The 24,085-nt window shown below is 46.2% G+C and overlaps 1 protein-coding gene across 3 annotated transcripts in view; it reads right to left on the reverse strand.

Moving 5' to 3' along the window:
• SHISA6 (shisa family member 6) overlaps positions 1-24,085 on the reverse strand; it is a 149,543-nt gene that overhangs the window by 24,150 nt on the left and 101,308 nt on the right. The gene's annotated exons all lie outside the window — the stretch shown is intronic.

Genomic DNA, 24,085 nt, shown 5'->3' on the forward strand with positions numbered 1-24,085 from the left:
CTCCTGATAAGCCTCCATGGCTTCAGCTTTCAGTAAGGGCTGAGCTCCTTGCCCAGAGCTTCCCACCCTTGGTGGAGCTGCAGCAGTGCAGGATGAGAGGAGATCTCTGGGACCCTTCATGTCCTGCCCTGCTGCTGCAGGGGTCACTCCAGGGCTGCTCTTCTGTTCCCAAACCTTTCATGGACATCTCCTTCCCCAAGAAGTTCTGTGTCACTGAGTCTTCCTTTCTGCTTTTCAGACCAATTCCTTCTTCCAGGGATGTGGAAAGAACCCCCCTTATTCCTGCCCAGCCCTTTATGACCACGGTTGCAGTGTGCTCCTTTATCCTTGGTGCTGACACCATTCCTTTGTTGTTTCCCTGTTTTCCTGCTTTGCCCCCTGTGCTCCCACTGCCCCAGATCCCCCTCAGCTCTGGGATGTGTTTCTGAGACAGCCCTCACCAGGACAGAGTGCAATCCCTGCTCTGTCCCCTGTCAGCTTCTCTTGCTCACACAAACCTCTGATATTTCTCTTTTCCTGACTCATGTAAAGTCTGTGATCCATTGTGGTTCCTTATTGCTTTTCCAAGGAACTCTCCAATTGTTCTCCAACACAGAAAAGGCTTTTTAGCATTCCTGCTTCAGCCCGAGGCATCTCATTTTTCTCCATTTAATCAATTTATTTGCAGGCTATTTATCCAATTTGTCAAGAACATTTTAAATTCTAATCCTGTTCTCTAATAGACTTACAGTCATCCAAGGTTCATATCACCTGCAAATTTAATAAGTGAATTCCTTTTCCACCAGGAACAAAGAGACCAAATCCAGAACCACACCAGGGCCATCCTTGCCCTGATATTTGGTCCCTGCATGGTCACTCAGCCCTCATTAACAACCTCTTCTCTAATTAATCTCACATTGCTTTGCTAGAAACTGCTGGAAACCTTGCTGAGGTCATGGCCCTTGATGTGAGCTATTCCTCCCTGGCTGTAAAACACAGGTAAAAAAACAAATAAAAAGTTTAGGTTGCCATGGTTTGTTTCTGAGTGTTGGCTGCTTGTTTATCTCTCTCCTTCACTATGGGGAGAGTCTGGGTGCAACCAGGATTAAAATCAGATTTTATTTATTCAGGTGACAACAGACTGGGAATCTTCACCTGCTTCCTGCTCCATCCAGAATCCAGGCACCCCTTATATCCCAGACAGATGGAAAAATGGAAAGGTTTTACCCTGGCTGCCAGTGAAAGATGAGCAAACCTTGAGAGAAGCCCAGGGACACCCCAGGTGCCCTTAAATAAGTGCCCTACAGGTTTCCCTAGTTGGAATTTTCCTTCACTGTTGGTTGCTTTCAGCAAGGAAAAATTCTGCAGGAACTCCTTTGTGACTTTGTTTCAGTTTCTGTCCCTCCAGGTAGTCAAATATTAATTTAATGTGAAAACCTGATCAGAGAATGGGGGACAAATAAGAAACTGGGTATTTCTGGGGCTGTCTGGAGGGATTTTCAGAGCTGTGGGATCAGATGGGTTAATTTTCACCTGGTTCCCAGCAAGCATGATGCAGACCCCTGCTCATCTCTAGAAGTGTTCAGAGCCACATGGATGTGGCACTTGGGGATGTGGTTCAATGACCATAGAGATGCTGTTGGCATGGTGGCTGGGCTGGATGACCTTAAAGGTCCTCCTTTTCCCCTTTCCTTTTCCCCTTTCCTTTTCCCCTTTCCTTTTCCCCTTTCCTTTTCCCCTTTCCTTTTCCCCTTTCCTTTTCCCCTTTCCTTTTCCCCTTTCCTTTTCCCCTTTCCTTTTCCCCTTTCCTTTTCCCTTTCCTTTCCTTTCCTTTCCTTTCCTTTCCTTTCCTTTCCTTTCCTTTCCTTTCCTTTCCTTTCCTTTCCTTTCCTTTCCTTTCCTTTCCTTTCCTTTCCTTTCCCTTCCCTCTAAAACCTCAGGTATTTTGAGGCTATAACTTCACCAACGTCACCCAGCCCTGTCAGAACCTGAATTATTGGCATTTTGATGTGGCTGAGCTAATCAGGCATCCGAATGCAGCACTGAGCTTCATTTACCTCTTCTGTAGCCCTTTGTAAACACTTTCTAAGCAATAAAATACTTTAAAATGACGCCGGAGCCTTCCTACACCTCCTCAGGTTTAACAAGATAACGCTGTTAATTGTGAAGTGCCGGTTAGGCAGGAGCTTATCTATTGTCAGACAAGGATCTGAGTTCAAAGCTATTTACCAGGAAACTCCATTAGGGGAAGAAAGGAGCCACAGGGCTCTGAATTGCCAGGACACAAAAGGAAATTTGTGAGCGCAGCTGGAGGAGCCATCAGATAAAATAACCAGCAGAAAGAGTGAGATGTTGCACTGGGAAAAAGGAAACCAGTGCTCCCACTCCTTTGCAAACACGTGCACAGGAGGCACGTTCCTTTCCATTTGCAATTTGTTATTTTATTTTTATTATTATTTCTTCTAACATATTTTATGTTTTAAAATATTCATTTTTATATTTTAATTTAATATTATTATATTATTATTTATTATCTATTATACTATATTAATATTTATTATCTTTCCATTTATTTTAATATTTATTTTAATATTTTTATATTTTAAAATATTTTTATGTTTTAATTCTATATTATTTTTATTTATATTTCAATTTCTTGTTTATATTTATTTTAATATATTTTATATTTTTAAAATTTATATTTATCTTTTAATTTTATATATTTTTATATTATATTGTCATTTATATTTCCATTTATTATTTCTCTTTCTTTGATTAAACTGCCTCTATCCACAAGTGTTCTCACTTTTAGCCTTCCAATTCTCCCCTGCATCCCAGGGCTGAGTTCCCAGCTGGGTTAAACCACAATCACCACCTGAATTATCAGCACCAAGGTGTAAAACTCTGTGTAGCTGTTAAAGAACACTCTAAACAGCCCCCAAAGGTTTCCCATGCACTTCCTACCTAGAAAAAAATCTCCTTTTTCCACTGGTTTAGCCTTTCCTTTGGTACTTGGTTTTAGGCTTCTCCAGCACCTATTATTTTTTCTCAGTCTCAAGGATTTCATATGAGAACTTTCCTAATAAAAACTTGATTTATTGTGTTCTATAATGAAAAAATAAATAAATCAAGTGTCAGAATATGTAAAGAAAATGCTGCATTTTCCAGCCTGTCTTTCCTAATAAGATTCCTTATGAAATCTGCAAAGCAAGGATATTTTTAATATATGCCAGCTGCATTACAGATACACCTGTAAGTGTGATACAGATATATGATCATTCTGACAGTCGTGCTGTACTTTGCATTCGTTTTAGGGAATTTATTAAAGCACTTGGAGCTGCTCTGAAATCTGGAGTTAACAGGAGAAAAGAATGGCCTGGAAAGGAAAAAAAAAAGGGGGGGGAAAGTGAGAGGAAGGAAAAAAGAAAGAAGGGAAAAGAAAAAAAAAAAGGAGGAGAAAAAAGAGAAAAAAGGGGAGGGAAAAGGGGGGGGAAAGGAGGGAAAGGGGGAAAAAGGGGGGGAAAGGGGAAGGAAAAAGGGGCAGAGAAAAAGGGGGGGGGGAAGGAAGAAAAAGGGGGAAAAAAGGAAAATGGGGAAAAAAGGAGGAAAAAAAAGAGGGGAAAAAAAGGACGGTAAAAAGGCCTGAAGAGGAACCATCAGCCTATGAAGGGACCCAGGGCAGGGGTGGAATCCTCATTCCTGAAGGAATTTAAAGATGGGTGGATGTGGCATTTGGGGTCATGAGTTTGTGACTGGAGACTTCGAAGCTTTTCCCACCACAATGATTCCATGCAAAACAATTCTTTGCCTTCTGCCCCTCTGCTCTTGTCACCAGAACTGCCGAGATTGCAGGGCAGGATGGAAATCTCGATGCCTTCACTAATGAAGAGAAAATCCCTTTCCAGGGCTGAACTCCCCTGAGAGACCCAGGGGAGTGCAGGGAGGAAAGGAGCCCAAAAGCTGCTGAGGAAAATGGAAATACTTCCAGCACAAAGTTCATCATCCACCAGCACTTTCTGGCCACTATTTGTATTCCAAAGGAGAAGCCTGGAGCAATTGTCCTTCAGCTGCTCCATGGTCACAGAGCTGGGAAGGGGAAGCTTTTCCAGCCCTTTTTCAGGGATTTTGGGCAATGAGAGTGGCAAAGTGCAGCCCAGGAATGGGGGAACAGAGCCCCAAACTCTGCCTGAGCTTGGTCTGCTCAGCTCAGAGTGATAAGCACAGGAATATTCATCTAATAAATCATTAATTCCAGCTGCCTTTGGTGTGCAGGATCCAACATCTCATTTACTTTCCTGTGCTGTGAATATCTTGCTTACAGTGTTCTGCACCTGCCTGGCACTGCCCAAGCACGCTGACCCCCAAAATGTTCTGTGCAAGGGGCAAAGGAGCCAAACCCGACAGCTGATCCCCAAAATGTTCTGTGCAAGGGGCAAAGGAGCCAAACCCGAGAGCTGATCCCCAAAATGTTCTGTGCAAGGGGCAAAGGAGACAAACCCGGAGCTGAGCACTGGTGGAGCAGCAGGGCAGGATCAGGGGGGCTGGAAATGCCACATGAAAGTTTGGCCCCAAAGCCTCCGTTTATTCTCATTATGTCAGGTTTTTGTTCTACCGTTCCAACCTATTTTTCAGCAGTAATCCTGTGATTCATTCATTGAGCAGGATGCTCAGGGACTAAGGCAGCTATTCAGGAGTTATTTTAATCCTCATTAAACCGTGAATGGCCCTGTTCTCCAGGATCCCACGCCATCCAAAGCCTGCGCTGATTACAGAGCTGTTATTTTCCACATCGGCTTTTCCTCCCCACCCATCGCAGCCTCCCGTGGCAGGCAGGCTGTACCTGAGCCCAGGTGTGCTCACACCTGCCAGCCTTTATTCCTGTGGAGGAACAGCCCTGGAAAACTCGGGGCAGATTTTTCTTGTTATCACACACGGGGAATTTTTAATGGGATTTTGCGAGCACAAATCAGCTGCTAATTAATCATGGGCCTTTTGTGGGGGAGGAAAGGCAGCTGGAACAGCTCCTGGTGTACCTGGGAGGAGGATGATGAAGGCAGGTGGGATCACAGTGCCAGAAGGGCTGGAAATGCTCCTCCAGCCCAGCTGAGCCCCAGGTTTATCCCAGCCAAGGTGGTCAGGTGTAAGAGAGGAAGGAAGCTGTAAGAGTTGAAATGAGGGATGTGGGACTCCAGGCAGCTCTCCAAAATGCAGTTTACTGCAGCAGCCCAGGCTTGTGGGTGACAGAACTGTGCCTACAGCTGTCAGCTCCAGCTGCAGGCAGGCCTGGACACACTTTGGTTTTGGTTACAATGCATTTTATACTTTTCTTTGCTGAGCATCTTAATACAGTAGAACCAATCTATACCTTAATTTTATCTATAGCCTATCATAAGTGCTATAATTACCATATTCATGTTACCATTCTCCAATCACTACAAGTCAGTACATTACAGTTTAAGCTAGAAATTGTTTTCAGTTTTGTTGCAGTGGAAAATTCTGAGACCTTTGTTCTACTTGCAACATTTGCTGCCTTGTTTTCCTGTGCTATCTTTGTGCTTGGTAAAAACATCTTGTTTGAGGTGGGTTTATCCTTTGCTCTAAGCCATAAAAACCCCTTCTAACTAACACACCCTTTGCCTCCTTGGTTATCCAGAGAGACTGGCTCAGCAATTCTTTTCTTCTATATCAAAACTTGCTTCCATCTCTATTCCTTCTTCAGATTCTACATCCAAAAATCTTTCTGCTAAGCACACATCTGTGAGACTTTCTTGTCAAACTTTCATCCTTCCCAACAGGGCACAACCTCGGGGTGAGGGGCAACTGAAGGAGCAGGGATTTCACCTACTAAATATCCAGTGAGTACCTGAAAGCTGTTGGCACTGACGTATTTTATGAAAATCCTTTTGCCAGGATTTTTCTCCTGAGAAGCCTCAGAAAAGAAATGTAAATAATAATGATCTGATTGCTTGGAATGTGGTTTGGAAGTGGCTAACCAACAGGTGCATCTTTGATTGGTTTCATGTGAATTGTTTTTAATTAATGGCCAAGCTAGACTCTGAGTCTGTCACAAGATTTTATTATCATTTTTTTTCTAGCCTTCTGATGTCTCCTTTCTCTTTCTTTAGTGTAGGAATAGAATAGAATAGAATAGAATAGAATAGAATAGAATAGAATAGAATAGAATTACTATATATCAGCCTTCTGAAACTTGGAGTCAAGATTCCCATCTCCTCCCTCTTCCTGGGGACCCTCAAACACCACCACAGGCTGTGGGAGTGAACATTGCACTGCACACTTCTGCTCAGTCCTCTGCTGCCTTTTCACCCCTTGTTTTCCCAGCTTGGGGTGTGCTTATTCCTTATTTTAAGGCTATGTGAGATGAAGGCTTAAATGAAATCTAAGCAATCAAGCAGGAGGTGAATCATAGAATCACAGAATGTCCTGAGCTGGGAGGGACCCATGGGGATCATCAAATCCAGCCCCTCACCCTGCACAGACCCCTCAGAAATCTCACCCTGGGCATCCCCAAAGGCTCCTGGATCTCTGGCAGCCTTGGGGCAATGCCCAGCACCCTTGGGGGAACAACCTTTCCCTGAATCCTTCTCAACCCTGCCCTGACACAGCGCCACAATGTGCAGCTGCAGGTGGAAAAACACTTGGCTGCAATGAGCACTGAAGTTCTGGAGGATATGGCTGAGAAAAGTAAATTTAAAAAATTTAAAAATCAGCAAGGCTCACTGAGCTGTGATGTGGAAAAGAATCATTCTCCCTGCAATATCTGAGTGAAACAGGAGCGTGAGTGAGCAGGATGTTCTCGTACAACAGGGCCCGGGTTCACTCACCAAAATCTGTCTCCTGTGCTGGGAGGCTGCACAAATCACACACTCATTCACAGGATTCTCCTCCTCCCACACAGCCCTGGGAGCCAGGCTGGAGCATGGGAACCAGGCCCACTCATCCCTACACACCAACATTGCCTCCCTCCCTCCCTGCCTGCAGCTCCTCCCCAAAGTGCCAAAGCCAACTGCAGGCAGAGCCCGGCACCAGGGAAATGCAGCTCCTGCTCCCAGGCAGCTGCAGCTAAACAGGACACTTGCACAACAACAAAAGCACGAGAAAAATGTTTCCCCATCTTTGTGGGAACCCACAACATCCCTCTGGCTGTCCAGAATGGCCAGGACCCTGCCAGGGGGCTCAGAGACCCTGGCACACAGCCCAGAACACCTGTGGGCTTGATTATGACCCATGGAGCAAATTACCAACCTTGTATGAAGATCAGCAGGCCACAACAGTTTAGGCAGAATAATAGTGAAGTTATCATGAGGTGGGAAAATAGATTTTGGGGTTTTTAGAATGGGGGTTCAGGGGGCAAGATGGAGGGATCTGGGTGTGTCCTGCCTTTCTCCTTCTTCTTCTTGGCCTCCATCTTCTGCTGTGATGGTGGCATTTTGGGATTGGTTTAGAGTAGAAGCTCACTGTCTAACACAGGTGACAGGTATTGGGAAGTAATTGTAAACGTTGTATACATAGTTTTTAGTATAAAGACATAACACTGCCCTGGGGGCAGGCAGAGTGCCTGGAACTGTCCTGCTGGATGGACCTCGGCAGGCAGGAGAAAGAATTTTATAATAAGATGCAATAAACAACCTTGAGACAGAGAAATGAAGAACCCTGACTCCTTCTTCAAGCACCAGGCTGGGAAAAGAGACTTCCCAACTTTTCTTGGGGTCACTGTGACAAGTTAGAGATCCCAACACATCTTGGCTTGGTAGTGATGTTTTTAAAAACAGCAGCACCGTCGGGAGATAAAGGTCATGGGGAGCTCCAAATCCTCTCTCCATCTCCAAGGAAGCTGATGCCTTCTGGAATACCTTTGGACAGGTTGTTGGCTTGAAAAACAAATGTTTTTTCCTCCTCATGGGCAGTGAGGAGTGTCCAAAGGCAGCTTTTCCTGCTGGAGGCTCTGGAAATGTGACATTTCCTTCATGGGGATCCCCCCAGGAATGGCTCAGCTCCCCAGAACAGCAGCCACAGTGCCCTCAGCCAGGTGGGAACATCTGAGCTCACCTGGAGCAGGAGCTCAGCATCCCTCTGTGGCATTCCCTGCTTTATTTGCTCTGATTTTCATTGCTTTCACCCATTGCTGCCCTTCCTCGCATGTTCCAGTACAAATCAGGAGGAAAAAAAAGTGGAGAAGGGACAAGAAGGAATCCAGATGAAGAGAAAAGAACTTTTCGTCAGGGAGAGGAAGTTCTGCAGGGCCCAGGGCACAAACCTGGAGTGCCTGGGATCCCCTCCCTGAGAACTTCCCACTGCCTTGGAAACACAAATTAGATAAATATGGCCTGGTTTCCTCAAAAACCCAGCAGCTGAGCAGAAAGCATGACTAACAGCAGCCAGCAGAGCACAACAGCAGCTGGGGGAGCAGCAACCTTTGGAAACACGTCCAGAATGGGAAAAAACAGGGGAAACATATGGTCAGGAGAAAGCAACCGTGTCCTTTAAAGGGCATTGCTGGAGATGGAGCTGATCTGAGAAGGTATAAATAGGCTGGGTGTCTAAAGCAGGATTAGTTCAGTGCAATCTTTGGTGGAACACAGCCAGCTCTTGCACATTCTGAGTGCTGAGATAATTATGCAAATACCTTTGGAAGTAACACAGGGTCCCTCTTAACCCCATGGTGCTGGCAGGGAGGAGAAGGGAGGGAACACAAAGTCCTGCTCTGGTTTTCCCTCTCCCACCAAATGTAAGGAGAAAAAGTTGAGGGTGAAATCCCTGGGAGAAGAATTTTTGCTCTGGTCTCAGAAAAGATATGTAAACAATAATTATCTGATTGCTTGGAACGTGTTCTGGAAGTTGCTTACCAACAGGTGCATCTTTGATTGGTTCCATGTGAGTTGTTCTTAATTAGTGACCAATCCTAGTCCAGCTGTGTCAGACTCTCTGGTCAGTCACAGGTTTTTATTATTCATTCTTTTCTAGCCTTCTGATGTCTCCTTTTTCTTTCTTTAGTGTAGTTTTAGTATTTAATTTTAATAATATAATATAATATAATATAATATAATATAATATAATATAATATAATATAATATAATATAATATAATATAATATAATATAATATAATATAATATATAATATCAGCCTTCTGAGAACTTGGAGTCAATTCTCATCTCCCACCTCGTCCTGGGCACCCTCACAACCCCACCACACCCAGAGCCCAGCAGGGCTCTCCCAGCCCCGGCACTGATCACTCTCAGTTGTTATAAGCAGCACCACGATGCAGATAAATAGACTGAGGTCCTTAACTGATTTTAAATCACTCTAAAGCCAAAGAAATTCACTTGCTCCTCATCTGTCACCAAGGCATGGCCAGCCTGGAGGTGTCTGGGCAGAGAAGCAAAGACTTTCTCTTTATGTGACACAGCAAGGAGTGCCTGTGAGGGGCCAGGAGGGAGCATGTGAGGGTTTGAAATTAATCACCCTTCTGCTGATTTGTTTTCCCTGGATGGAGGCTCCTTTGCATGCCTGTCAACTGCTAAACGTGGCTTTGGGCCAGTGCTTTCAGGACAATTAAGATGCAGATGCGATCTAACACCGATCAGAGCCTTATCTTCAGGCAGATAAAGAAGTCACCAGCACTAATCAAGCCCTTAAAATGAGCCATGGTTGTAAGTAAGTGCTTTATTGAGGCACAAAGAAAGTGGCTCAGTGTAAGGGAAGAAGGGAAAGCTCTGTTTAAATCCTAATCCTATCAGCAATTAAGCAGATGGTTAACTTTAAGCATCTGCTGAAGTCCAACTGCAGTCACGTTAAAGAGTGGCATTCAAAACAGCGATTCTATAAAAGATATGAGTGTGACAGTGTCAAAATCTTGATTTTAATAAGAATTCCCTGCTGTCTTCTGGCAGAGCTTCAATTCCAGCAAAGGGAGAAGGTGGCACAGACAGATCACAGAATCCTGGGATGGGTTTGGGTTGGGAGGCACCCTAAAACCCACCCAGTGCCACCCCTGCCCTGACAGGGACACCTCCCACTGTCCCAGGGTGTCCCAGTGTCCAGCCTGGCCTTGGGCACTGCCAGGGATCCAGGGGCTGCTCTGGGCACCCTGTGCCAGGGCCTGCCCACCCTCACAGGGAACAATTCCCAATTCCAAAATCCCATCCAGCCCTGCCCTCTTTGCGTTTGAAGCCATTCTCTGTGTCCTGTCCCTCCATCCCTCGTCCAGAGCCTCTCCCTTTTTTTTGAGCCCTTTTCAGGCACTGAGAGGCCACAACAAAACCCAAAGCCTCCTCCTCTCCAGGCTGCACAATCCCCCTTTTCTCAGCCTTCCCAAGATGTCCTAACTATGAGCACCAACACATTCCTGGTGTCAGGATGTCTGACAGCAACGTGTATGAAGCACAGATTCTTGGAGATTTTCTACATTCATACTATTTATAAATAAATATTTAATTAAAAAAAAACCCACAACATTTTCCATACATTGTGATTAGAATTTTTCTGTTTGGCCAACTGAAATTACAAACAACTGTTTTTTAAAAATAATTTTAGTTTTTTATGTTTGTAGGTGTCAGAGCAACTTAGATATTAGGAATACTGCATTAGTGCTAAAGGGAAAAAAAACACTTTAATGTCCAGGTGTTCCAGGAAAGCTGCCTTGATTCCAGTGTCCCAAATTGCTTGGCACAGTCTCTGAATAATGATGGGAGGCACTGCTGGCTTCTTCCCTCTCTCCAGACCTGTCACTGTAGGACAACACGAGTTCACACACCTCTGTTCTCAAGGTGGAAAAAGGGAATTTTATTTTCTGACTCCAGATTTATAGATTTCCAAAAGTGACAGTGGATTGGAGGGTGACAGTGCCACCTCTCCAATGACACTGGACAAACCAACAGTCCATCCAATTTCTCCTCCTCCATAAAAGAATGCAAAACAATGAGTTATTAACAGAAAGTGTGTGAGAAAGTTCATAATGAGAACGTCAACATCAGAAGGCTTAGAAAATATAATTAAATCAGGGTGACCCAGACCCATCTCCTGCTCCTCCACAGCTGAATGAACTGGGGCACTGAGCAGCCAAAGCTCCCCCACATTTTGGCTGCCCCAGAGTGGTGCCAAGGGGCAGGAAGGCACTGCTGAGGCTGCACGTGCTGCTGCAGCTCTGAAACCCCCAGGCTCAGGAAAATGAGGCTGCACAGATGGCTGCAAGCTGAATCAGCTCTCTGAGAGCTCAACAGATACACCTGGTGTCATTTGCTGTCATAAAAAACATATTTCAGCTGGGCTGGGCTCTGCACAGAGCAGGTGGGTGGTTTGTGGTGCAAAACATCCCAGCCCAGCTGCAGAGCACTGACCCTGCCAGACTCCACAGCTCCAGGTGTGGCTTCAACAGAAAAACCCTTCCAAGGATCACACAGCACTGAGCATTGGGATGGAAGTGTAAAATCAGCAGAAAATCAGCAGAAAATCAGGGGCTGCCCCAGATCTGGGGCAACATCTGTGGCAGGGAGAGGATCTGGGCTCCAAGTGGAGCTGGAGGCATCCAAGGAAGAAGTGAGAAGAAATGACCCCAAGGAAGAACGCTGGCTATGGATGAGTTGGCAAAAGAAGCCACCAAAGGCAGCTTGGGGTGTGTTTAACATTTCCTCAAATCCACAGAATTCACCTGCAAACCTGCAGGGCTGGGAGAGCTCCCTGTGCTGCTCTCTCAGGTGATTCTTCCACTCTTCAATTTCTCACCTGGATGAACCCCAGCTGTGCTGGCCCTCTGGAGCCCGTGCCCAGCTCAGCTCTGGGGTTGTGTGAGGATTTCTGCCATTTCTGCCTGCTCTCCTCGCTGTTTTTCCCTCTCCTCTCAGCCAGCAGGAGTGCCTATCACAGGAGCCCATGGCTCTGCTTTGGCAAGGCACCAGGAATTTGTGATTCCAGAGGCTCTCTCTGTTTCCAGCAGGAGCCTCAGCACTTTCCCCAGGCACTATTAGATGCTTTTCATGGTAAATTTCTTTTTGCTGGGAATTCAGCTCCAAGGAAAACAGTGTTAAGAATACTTTTACCAGCTTAGTGCACGTCCAAAGCACAGGGGCGGGAATGGAACACCTGCTCCAGGTGTGGAGAGTAGGAGCCCTTGGAGCTGCTGATTTTCCCTCCCCTCTAAGCACAGCTGCTGTGGAATGCAACAGGTGCATCTGTGATTGATCTCATGTGGCTGTTTTTAATTAATGGCCAATCATAGTCTGGCTGTTTCAGACTCACTGGTCAGTCACAGGATTTTGGTATCATTTCTTTTTCTATCCTTAGCTAGCCTTCTGATGAAATCCTTGCTTCTATTCTTTTAGTATAGTTTTAATATAATATATATCATAAAATAATAAATAAGCCTTCTGAAACACGGAGTCAGATCCTCATCTCTTCCCTCATCCTGGACCCCTGTGAACACTGTCACCTGCCCTCCCAAGCCTGGTGACACAGATCAGCCTGGTACCAAAGCCCTGGTGCAGGCACCAGCCCCAGGTCCTTGGCCAGCACCTCCAGCATGATCCTGCCCATTAACTCTGCATAAACAAACAATCACTTATAACGTCAGGGAAAATAACCTCACCCATAATCACTGATTAGAAATGTTTGCTCATGGCTGGGTATTTATAGCCTGCAAGAGGTAAATGTCACCCTCATTGCCTGCCTTCATGGCAGATATTGTTTAATTAGCAGCCTCTGGGCTGCTGCTCCTTGGAATGGGAGATGAGTTCTGCTTTGTCTGCCCTTCCCTCTGCTCTCCCTTTGCTTTGTGGGGCTGGGAGCTTGTTGGGGGCTGCATCCTACCCAGAGTCATGGACAGACATGTGGGGAATCAGGCTGGAGAGGGGCTGGGGACACAAACCCTGTGAGGAACCCCTGAGGGATCTGGGGGTGCTCAGCCTGGAGAAAAGGAGACTCAGGGGTGCCCCCATCACTCTCACAGCTCCTGAAAGGTGCCTGTGCTCACTTGGGGCTGGGCTCTGTCTGCAGGAACTGACACAACCAGAGCACACAGCCTCAAGGGAAATACAGGTTGGATGTTAGGAAAAGGTTTTTCACAGACAGGGTGATAGAGTTCTGGAATGGCTGCCCAGGGAGGTGGTGGAGTCCCCATCCCTGGGTGTGTTTAACAAAGCCTGGATGTGGCACTGGGTGTTGGGGCTGGGTTGGACTCGATGGTCTTGAAGGTCTCTTCCAACCCCGTGATTCTTTGAATTCTGTGATTCTGGGAATTCTGTGATTCTGTGACTCTGTGCCCTGCCCCAGGATGTCTCTCACAGCCCAGCCACAGCCATCCCTCACTCCTTGCTGTGATTTTTGCTGCATCTCCTGAGCTCCTCAAGCTGCTCAGTGCTGTCCTTGCAAAGGCAGGCAGGAGGGTGGAACAGGTAAAAAGAACATTAAATTCGCACTGATAGAAACGTCTCAAGCTTCCCAAATCTGTGCTGGACTCAGAGGGAGGTGGCTCCTTGAGAAAGTCCAGCCTAAAACATCTGAGATTGGTGGTTAGAGCAGACACCAGAGGAGAATGAGCTGGAGCAACCCCTGCTGACAGCACACCAGTTATGAGCAGTGCTCACTGGAGGGATTTAGGGTCTGAGGGAGCCAGAGACAAAAATCACAGGTACCTGAGCTCCTCACACCCCCAGAGTGTGACAGGGCCTTCAGGGCTGGGCTGCAGGACCACAGAAATCCCAGGGCAATCTCAGTTTGATCAGGGCTGCCCTCTGCTCTCCACCCTGAGTGGGATCAGCACTGAACAGGACATGCTGAGGAGCCTTTTTTTTCCAGCATCCAAGCCTTGCTGCCCTTGATGTTTGTTGAACACACTCAGAGGCACTCCAGTCCCCCAGCAGGCTGTGATTATCTCATCTCTGCAGACAGGGAGTTTGTACATGCTCTGACAAACCAAACAGGGAGCAGCAATCTGTCAGCAGCAGCCTCACTCTGCTTCACTCCCTGCCAGGGCTCTCCTGGTGCTGCTGGGTGTGCTCTGCAAAAGCATCACCTGGAGCTGGGATCGGGCACTGAACCCAGCATGGAAATGGACCAGAACTCATCAAAGGGTGACAACTCCTGACTCTGAGTCCATCCTGGGTCCATCTTGGGTGCAGCCCTGGCTGGGCTCTTGCACTGCCCAAGGTGGATCCTTTGAGGCCTTTTAATAAATCCCCACTTTATTCCTTTAACTCTGTCCAGCCTCTGCTCCAGGAGCCTCTCCAGGCACCAGGAACCACAGGGAGCCCTCGAGTGCTCTGGCCCTGAGCACAGGGTGCCACTTCTCTCTCTCTCTGAGTAGAAAATAGTTGCCTTGTGTGTTTTCAACATCCTCTATTAAGTGCCATCACATTTTATCACTCCTCTGGCAATATCCAGCAACACCTCTATAATTTATTGTCATTAGTTTATTCTCAGCCCTCACAGAGGTCACAGCATGGGGGGAGAGGAGAACTTCATCCATTTCACACTGAACGTGCTGCAATAATGGCTTTTCAAACAGCTGATGGTGGAGGGATATGAAAAGATAATGAATAATGAGGAATAAAGGAGCTGACCTTTTTCTAACAAGAGGCTCTTTCAGCATGGTGACACTTGGAATTTGGGTGAAATGAACCCTGGTTCCCCAGGCTGTGCTTTCTGACACCTCTGGAGCAGACACTGCCTCGGGGCTGGGCTGTTCACAGTGCTTTACAAGTTGGAGAGCTCTTCTGGCAGAGAATTGAACCCTGAAAATGCCTCTTTCATTCTGGGGGCACTGAGGAGAGCCTCAGGGCTTGTCCTGGCCGGAGGTATCTGCATGTGCCACTGACCTGAGAGATGCAGGTCCTGCCCCTGGGGAGGAGCAGCCCCAGCCTTGGGAATGGCCGTTTATTGTTGGCAGTTCTTGGCTGGCTCTCCTCAAACAGCTTTCCAGCCACAAATTGGGTTCTATTTGAGCAGGAACAGGAACAGGGAGTCCCCTCAGCCAAAGAGTCAAAAACACCTGTGCCTTTGATTTTAGCCCATGGAAACAATTCTCAACTTTGTGTGAAGATTTACAAGCCACAAGAGTTTGAGTAGAGTGATAGTTAATTTGTCACATGGTGAAAAATTAGAATTTTGGGGTTTTAGAATGGGGGTTTGTGGTGGTTTGACCAGGAAGGAGTGGGAATTCTGGGATGCTGTGGTCAAACCAATGAAAGTTTTAGGTTTGAGACTGGCACCTAGTGTAGCCAGTGGGGTTTGGACACACCTCCGAGAATACACAGGGGTTAAAAGCAGGGCACTGCCCTTGGCACGCTCTCTTGGGACATCGCGGCGAAGAGGTCAGATCACCCTCCCCTGTCCAGTCGCTGCTGCTGGGCGGGGGAGGGGCAGCCATGCGGTAGGCCCGGGGCCTGGACAGAGATGGGGGTGAGAAAGCTCTCAAGGATGGAAGGGTGGGGGAGCCCCAAGAGACATCGGGCAGCCATTCCCCCCCCCCCAGGAGAGAGAGAGAGGAGAGCCGGCGTCTGAATGTGATAGCAGCCGCCCAGGAGGAGAAAGGGGAGGGAAGAGTGCAGCCTGGCCGGTGGAGCAGCAGCACCTGTGGGAGTACCAGCATTCTACCAGCATTCTGAGATAGACAGAGACTGAAAACTTTTAACCCTTTCTTTCATGATTGGGGCCTTGCAAAAATGCTAATCCTCCTCGAAGCTGAATAAGAAGGGAGATAAGAGATGAGATGAGACAAGGACCTGGCCCGAAGAACGTGGAGATGATTGGATGGGGAGAGATGATTTGGAGTGGCCTTTTGGCTGGACTTTTCTTGTGGCCATGGACTCAGTTGTTCCTGTGACACAGACTGCATTTAGGGGGAGGCAGTGCCTCAAAACCAGGAGGGTTCATTCGTGAGGACCCCCCGGCCCCAGGGGGTTGGAAAAATATGGGGGGGACAGATGTCCCAAAGCAGAGACTGTGCCTTTTTGGAGTGAGACAAGGCATCCTTGAAAGACAACCCTAAAAGCAGCTCTGGCCATGTCTCAGTGGTGAGAGCACTGGGCATGGAAGGAAGATGTCACAAGCGGCAAAAGGACTTTTTCCGGGCGGTGCCGAAGTGACAGGGAAGCACACGAGGTTTCAGTGTGTTTCCAGGAGAAGCCTATGGAACAAGAAGGACTCCTTTCCTCTTCATGAACTGCAGTTTGAGTATACTAAAGTGTGGGGCCAAGGCTGGGCAGTTGTTTTGGGAGAATGTATCAGATTGGGAAAGTCAGGTAGTGGGGAGGAGGAAAGTAGTTTTTGTAAGGTTTTCAATTTTTTTTCCTTTCCCTTATAGTCTTTCCCTATTTTCCTGTAGTTTAGGTAATAAAGTGTTCTTTATGTTTAAGTTGGAGCCTGTTTTGCTTATTCCTGGTCACATCTCACAGCAGACACCAGGGTGAGGCATTTTCATGGGGGGCACTGGCTCTGTGCCAGGCTCAAACCATGACAGGGTTCAAGATGCAAGATGGAGGAATCTGGGCATGTCCTGTCCTTCTTCTTGTCCTCCATCATCTGCTGTGATGGTGGCACTTCTGGATTGGTTTAGAGTAGAGACAGACTGTCTAATATAGGTGATAGGTATTGGTAAATTATTGTAAATAAAGTTCATGTAGTTCTTAGCATAAAAAGCCAACACCACCCCAAGGGTGGTCAGTGTGCCATGAACCAACGTGCTGGACAGATGTCAGCAGGTCACAGAAAGAATGGAACAGATAAGAGAAAATAAACAGCCTTGAAAAGCAGAACCAAGGAATCTCGACTTCTCAGAGAGTGCAGGTCTGGGAAAAAAGAGACTTTTCAATATATCAGGAGCCTTTCCAACAACAAACCCAACACCCAGACTGCCAGGAAATGCCCCTGTGAGAGCTCCTTGCCCTCCAGGATGTCCCCTGTGACTCCCAGAAGGGAGCACAGCCCCTGAGTCCTTCCCTTGCTGTCACAGCCCCTCTGCCCCATCCCTGCCCTGCTGTGCAATGGGAACAGTGGAGCTGGAGCTGAACGAGCAGCTCAGCTTGCTGCAAGCCCTGAAATGGCTTTTGAAGGCAGAAGTAATTAAAGCTCTAAGTGGGAAATGGGCTGGGATGAAGCAGGGCTTTATCCAAGGGAGATTGTGGCAGGCTAATCTGATATCTCTCCCTGATAAGGTAATGGGGTTTTTAGACAAAGGGAACATGCTCGATAGCATCTCTGGGGGCTGGGAGGGAGCATTCGACACGCTGCCACATCGGGAACTCATTAGTGCTGCCGAGGAAAACGAGGATTACAGGACAATTAAAAGGGGAGGGAGGAGCTGAATAAAGACAAGGCAGAAACGATCTTGTGGTAAAGGGAAGAGTCAGGCTGGGAGGAGTTGCCAGAGCTCCTAAAGGGAGACCCTAAGGCCAATATTGTTCAGTATTTCTATGAAAAATCTTAATAAAAGTACATAATGTGCTAATGACTCATGGCTGGGGAGCACTGTGAGGAAATCCAGCCCAAACCTGGCTCTTGGGGCAAACAGCACACAACCCTGAGGACTAGAGAAATTCAAACTGGAAAAAAACATTTTTCCAAAGCAAATCAGAGCAGAACCTGGGTGCAGAGGTGACCCAGGAGTGTCTCTGTGTCAGCTCCTTCCTTGGCAGGAACTGCTCGTGGCTGCTTTGGAGTTTTCCTGAGTGGTTTTTAGTTTGGCTCATTGTTTCTCACCTCGGGGTTAAGCTTTGTGAACTCCACCATTCATGAGATTTTTTTTTCCTCCTTAATGAGCTCCCTGTAGATATTTTCAAATTTATCAGCAAGTTAATTAGTTCTGTAAATCAGGATAGCCTACAGTTTTCATTTCCATGCAGTGAGCACTAAAAGTCCTGGACTTTCATTGAGGATTGACAAGCACGAGAGCATTGACTCCACTTTCAGCACAAACAGCACCAGATCCAGAGTGTGGAGGGGGGAATTTTGTGGCTGGAATTGTGTTTGGCCACAGCCCCTGGGGCTGAGTGGCTCTGGCACAACCCTTTGCCTGAAGCACCATCAACTTTTGGAAGGTGGAATTTTCATGGAGCTGCACAAACCCCAGGAACATCAATTGCATGATCAGGAGTGTCAGAAACACTTTATTCACTGTCACCTGGGTTTTTTTAAGTTCTTCTAAGCTTTCTGATGTTTACATTATTGTTATGAAGTTTCTCATGTAAATGTATGTAAATCTCTTTTATGTAAATAATTTTTGTTTTACATTCTTTTCTAGAGGAGGAGAAAGTTGATGGACTGTTGGTTTGTCCAGTGTCATTGGAGAGGTGGCACTGTCACCCTCCAATCCTCTGTCATTTTTGGAAATCTATAAATGTTGGAGTCAGAAAATAAACTTCCCTTCTTTTTACCTTGGAAGCTGGAGCATGCATGTCATTTTATTTCATGTCCTATAGCAACAATTCACTTTTTCTTATGTTCTAGAGAAAAATTTCTCCATGTTGATCTAAATTCCTGCAGTTCTGGGGATGGGTCAAACCAAACCACTTGGTGTTTGTTCAGTGTGCCCTCCCCATTTCTGCCTCTCCATTTCAGGGACAGACAGATATTTCCAGGAAGGAAAAACTGCAGAAGATGTACCAGAACAATCAGATTTTTCATTTACCAAACTGCCGAGCTTCTTGCCTGACTCTGCTTTTGCCCTGGTGCATGGGAGTGCTGGATTTGGGGTGGCAGGCACTACAGGAATCACCTGGGGTGCTTCTTTTCCCTGGGAATGCAGAAGTGTGATTTCTCCCTGCAGCAACAGCTTGTTTTCCTCCTTCCTCCCTCCCTCCTTCCTGTTGTTCACATGGAAACAAACACAGACGAGTTTCAAGCATTTAATCTTAAGAATCTCTTGAAATCTGTATGATTGGGTGCCCTGAACCTTCCTCTCTTTATACAAAACAAAAAGAAAAAATCCTTCTCTGGAGTTCTGCATGTGGTGAATTTCCATTTTTCCATCGTGGGGCTGCTTTGGGATTTTCAGTGCGGTAATCATTTCAGCTCTGGGTCCTGGGCAGATGGATCCTGACTGCCCCAAAGGGGACATTGAGAACCCTGGAGCCCCAGGTGCTGCTGCTGGGGTCAGGCATCAGCTCCTGGACTATTTCCTGAGCATTCTGTGTCCTTCTGATCCCCTGCTCATCACCCACATCATTACAAATGGGAGCCAAGTCCTGCTTTTATTGTGGAGGATGTAATTTCACATCCCCCTCATTCTCCTTTCTCCTCCTCGTCTCATTTCCATAACCAAGGAGCTTTTTCTCTTTGCTTTAACCTGTAACTCACTGTGACACTTGACAGCTCTCCCTTCATCACTGCACTCCTTGACCTCTAAGTTGCTCTCCTTTGCTGATCAATCTCCTTCAGCTTGGTTTCCCAAGGGGAAAAACAAACCAACCACTTTTTCATTCCTTCCCTTCTCCTGCAATAGCTTTAAAACCCAATGGCCAACTCCAACCCCACCTGAAAGGATGGCAGAAGCACCTGTGATAATTAAGATTCTGCAAGGTTTATTTTTTTCATAAATTGGCAGCTGAGTAGATGAGAGAGATTCAAATGAGTGGCTGCACTGAGGGAACAGGAAGCATCTCCACACCATTATAGATTCTTTATCAGTCAGCACCAGGCTGCAGCCAGCCCTGCCAGGGCTCCAGGCTCCCCTGGGACTGGGAAATGCTGGGTGAGGCTGAAGGGGCTGAGGCTGGGGTCTCTGCCACTGTTTTGGGGGGTCTGGAGTGAGTGGAGTGCAGGAAACCCAGCCCATCCCTGAGCACCCCTCATTCCTGGTTGCACAAACCCCGGCTGGGGTCCCACTGCTTTGCCAGGGCTGTTCTCTGCAGTGATGGAAAAAGGCAAGGCACAGATGGGGAGACAGAAATTGCACCAGCAAGGCAGTAAATCAAGGAAAGGGTTGATTTCCATGGCAGGAAGGACACTGGATCTCTCCACAGTGAGTTATTCTCAGGCAGTTGTGCTGTCTGAGCTCCTGCCACAAAATCCTCCCTTCCTGCCTTTCCTTTGAAGCCCAGAGCTGCAGATCTCCCCGTGCTGGCCACGCAGGATTCCTGGAACCACTGGGCTCCTGCCAAAGCTCGTTTTGCTCCAAGGTGTGGGGTGAAGTGCTGGTGGATCAGTTAATTATCTGATTTCTTCTGCAAGGCTTTATTTTCCCAGGACATTTCCAACAGGGACTGAGTTCCCACCTCCAATTCAAATTAGCTCTCTGGGCTGCCCCCTGTGTTCCCTGAAACCCTTTGATGACTCACAGGAAACTCTTGCTATCATTACCTTTTTATTTCATTTTTTAATGCTTGAGAGTAGAGATCAGAGTGAGCACCACGAGCTTGTCATGGACATATTTTATGAAAAATCCTTTCACTAGGATTTTTTCTCCTTAGAAGCTGAGAGGCCTCAGAAATGAAATGTAAACAATGATTATCTGCTGCTGAGGAATGCAACAGGTGCATCTGTGATTGGTCTTATGTGGTTGTTTTTAATTAATGGCCAATCACAGTCAGCTGGCTCAGACTCTCTGCGAGTCAGGAACTTCTGTTATCATTCCATTCCTTTCCTTTCAAGCCTTCTGATAAAATCCTTTCTTCTGTTCTTTTAGTATAGTTATAATATATCATTTCCTTTTAATATAATCTATATCATAAAATAATAAATCAGTCTACTGAAACATGAGTCAAGATTCTCATCTCTTCCCTTGTTGGGGGTTGCCTGCAAATTCAACATTTGGTGACCCCGAGTGAGGAACATTCCCACATGAGCTCACCAATATTCTGCTTTTCTTGCAGTCCCACCTGTGTCCCTCTCTCTGAGCTCTGCTCACTCTGCACCCAGGCTGGGAGAGGTTAAACCCAGCTCAGTCCAGTTCCAATCTCCTGCTCAGGGGGTACAGGAATGTGCCTCCTGTTGATGGAGTGACCAAACTATCCTTTGGCCCCTTAAAAAGGAAATAAACCCAGAAGTTTCTCTCCTCAATTTGGCAAAACTGGGGGACTTCACCTCAAACTTAAGAATAGCTAATTGGACAGAAGCCAAAAAGTCTCACCTGAGCAATTCACTAGAAAAAGAAGAGAACAAAGGAAATAATCCCTTTTGTGAGGTGTTTTACCAGAGGCAAGGACCTTTCACACCTGGATTGGTTTTTTCTGTAAGTAGTTTTGTTACTTTGCCTTTTATTAAAACCTTTTTGTTTCCAACACTACCACAGAAGCCATCCTGCTGATTTTCTACCTTCTAAGGTAGCTGAGCTATCTTGGGTGTGAAATTTCCAAGAGCTTGTGAGACTTGGCTTGATGAGAACCTTATAGCAGTGGAGTTAGTTTATTTTCCTCTTGCACATGGCTCAGTTTTTCTCTGTAAGGAGTTTGTTATTTTGCCTTTTATTAAAACCTTTTTGTTTCCAACACTACCACAGAAGCCATCCTGCTGATTTTATGCCTCCAAAGGTAGCTGAGGTATCTTGGGTGTGAAATCTCCAAGAGCTGATGAGACCTGGCTGGAGGAGAGCCCTATTTCAAGGGGGAATCATCAACCACAGAATCATCAAGGTCAGAAAATGCAGGAGCTAAACAGCAAACACATAGAAACCTCACAAACTAAATTCTAACTTAATCTATGAAAAATCTGCCAATCTTTCTTGAGAGCAGTGAAAACCAGCTTGTTTCCTTGAGCAGGAATCATTCTAATTGGGTGGCACAGGCAGCACCAGGAGCACAAAGAGATTTTAGGGACATTTCCTGCATTTCCAGGGTGCTTCCACAGCCAGTGGAAAAGGCAGCACCCATTTCCTTCTGAAGTTTAATTCTGCTCCACTTGAGCCACCTCAATTTGCCCTGCACATTTCCATATTTTTACACCCACTTTCCAGTGGTTCTTTCCACACAAATAATCACAGAGCTATTTATTCCCTCATGGCAGCTTTTTTTGGGTGAAATTGCCTCCTTGTGACATTGTCATTCTCCCCAGTCTAAAATTCTGTATATTTCCCAGCAGCTCTATTTATTCCAAGATAGTTTTCTGTCAATCTCTATTTACAGTGTGTTAGTGTTTTTCCAAACATCTGATTAAGTTTGCAATGAAGTTTGGGCTGCAAAGAAGAATCAAAAGAGGCCAATATAATTTTCAGCAGAACATGCAGAGCCCTCAGCTGGTTTTGCTGCTCTTCTTAGGGCTGTGTTTTCCACAAGAAGCCACCAAAATAATGAATTTATTTGGGCATGAGCTTACAGTAGAAATATTAAATGAAACAGGAATAAATTTGAGAGGTTTGGTGATGGGAGCTGGAGGGACTGAGGAGCAGCAGCCCCACACTTCAAATAAAATCAACCTGCAGAGGGTTTCAGCAGCCCTTCAGAAAAGGGGCAGGGACCTGAGCCTGACACAAAGGTCACCTAGATCACTGCAAATTGATATAAAAATATTCCAATTAAGAAAATCAGAAAACAGCAGGAATAGTTAGGCTTAAATCTGGGTCCATCTAGGCTTGTGTAAACACAGAAATGAATTAGTGCCTGGTGTGGGAGTGACCATGCTGCTCCAAAAGCTGGTTTGTCCAGCTCCCCAAAATCCTGATTTTACAAAGATTTGAGCACTGGAGGTAGAACAAGAGGTCTCTGCTGGAATTCGCCCTCCTGGAGGGCCACAGTCCTGCAGCACCCACCTCCAGCCCCAGCCATGCCAGCAGCCCCTCCTCCTCTCAGCTGAGCTCAAAAAACAAGGAAAACACATTTTAGCTTTTCAATATTAATAATATTTAAAAGAAGTTAATCCACTTTGATTAACAATAAAGGGTCTTTCCTTAATTCTTAGTAACTGCTAAATAATTTCCAACCACTTTTTTCCTCAATTTCAATTCCTGATGTGTGGGGGAAAAAAAAAATCAATTCCAGCTTAAGGCTTATTAAAGTATTATTCTATCTGCAGATGTGATTAGAATGAAATGAAAAGTCTGGGTTTAATGGTCTTGCTCTCATAACATCACTGGTTATTTGGGATCCCTTGGGACCATGGCTGAGCTGTCCTTCACTGCCACCACAAACACCTCCCTAGTGTCTCACTCCTCAAACTCTCACCTGACTCTTCTCCTCCTGGGATATTGCCCCCAGAATATTGATTTCTTTCCAAAGATGCATCTCTGGTATAACAGAGCAACAGCCGCCACTGAGAGATGAGTTTGCAGAGTGCTGCTCCTTGTTCTTCATGGAGCACAAAACACCGGAAAGGATGAGGAGGTGACAACAAGGAAAATACACTCCTGGGAGCCCTGAGCTGTTTGTGACCCCTGGGGTGACCAAGAGGCAGAGCCTGAGCAGCCCCTGCCTGTGCTGGTGTTTGAGGGTCCCAGGAGGAGGAAAGAGAAGAAAATCTTGACTCCATGCTTCAGAAGGCTGATTTATTATTTTATTATAGATATTATATTAAAAAATTATATATTATAACTATACTAAAAGAATAGAAGAAAGATGTAACCATGATATTTTCTGAAAAATCCCTTTGCCAGGATTTTTCTCCTGAGAAACTGGGAGACCTCAGAGGAAAAGAAAAACAATAATTATCTGCTGCTGTGGAATGCAACAGGTGCATCTTTGATTGGTCTCATGTGGTTGTTTTTAATTAATGGCCAATCACAGTCAGCTGGCTCAGACTCTCTGAGAGTCAGGAACTTTTGTTATCATTCCATTCCTTTCCTTTCAAGCCTTCTGATAAAATCCTTTCTTCTATTCTTTTAGTATAGTTATAATATATAATTTTCTTTTAATATAATATATATCATAAAATAATAAATCAGCCTTCTGAAACATGGAGTCAAGATTCTCATCTCTTCCCTCGTCCTGGGACCCCTGTGAACACCACCACACTTGGGTAACTCAGAGTTACCTGAACTATTTCAGACAGTTTAGGTGGAATCAGGTTCCTTGGCTGGCAGGAGAAAAAGGCTCGGACCTCAGGGTGGCCAGAGAGCCCTGCAGAGCTCCTGCATCAGGGACAGAACGTTCAGAACCTCGGACAGAATGCTCAGAACCTCCGACAGAGCCAGAGAGGCACCAGCACTGGGCAGGGACCTCCCCGGGGCACCCT

This window comes from Zonotrichia leucophrys, chromosome 18, assembly GCF_028769735.1.
Source record: "Zonotrichia leucophrys gambelii isolate GWCS_2022_RI chromosome 18, RI_Zleu_2.0, whole genome shotgun sequence".
Classification (NCBI taxonomy): domain Eukaryota; kingdom Metazoa; phylum Chordata; class Aves; order Passeriformes; family Passerellidae; genus Zonotrichia; species Zonotrichia leucophrys.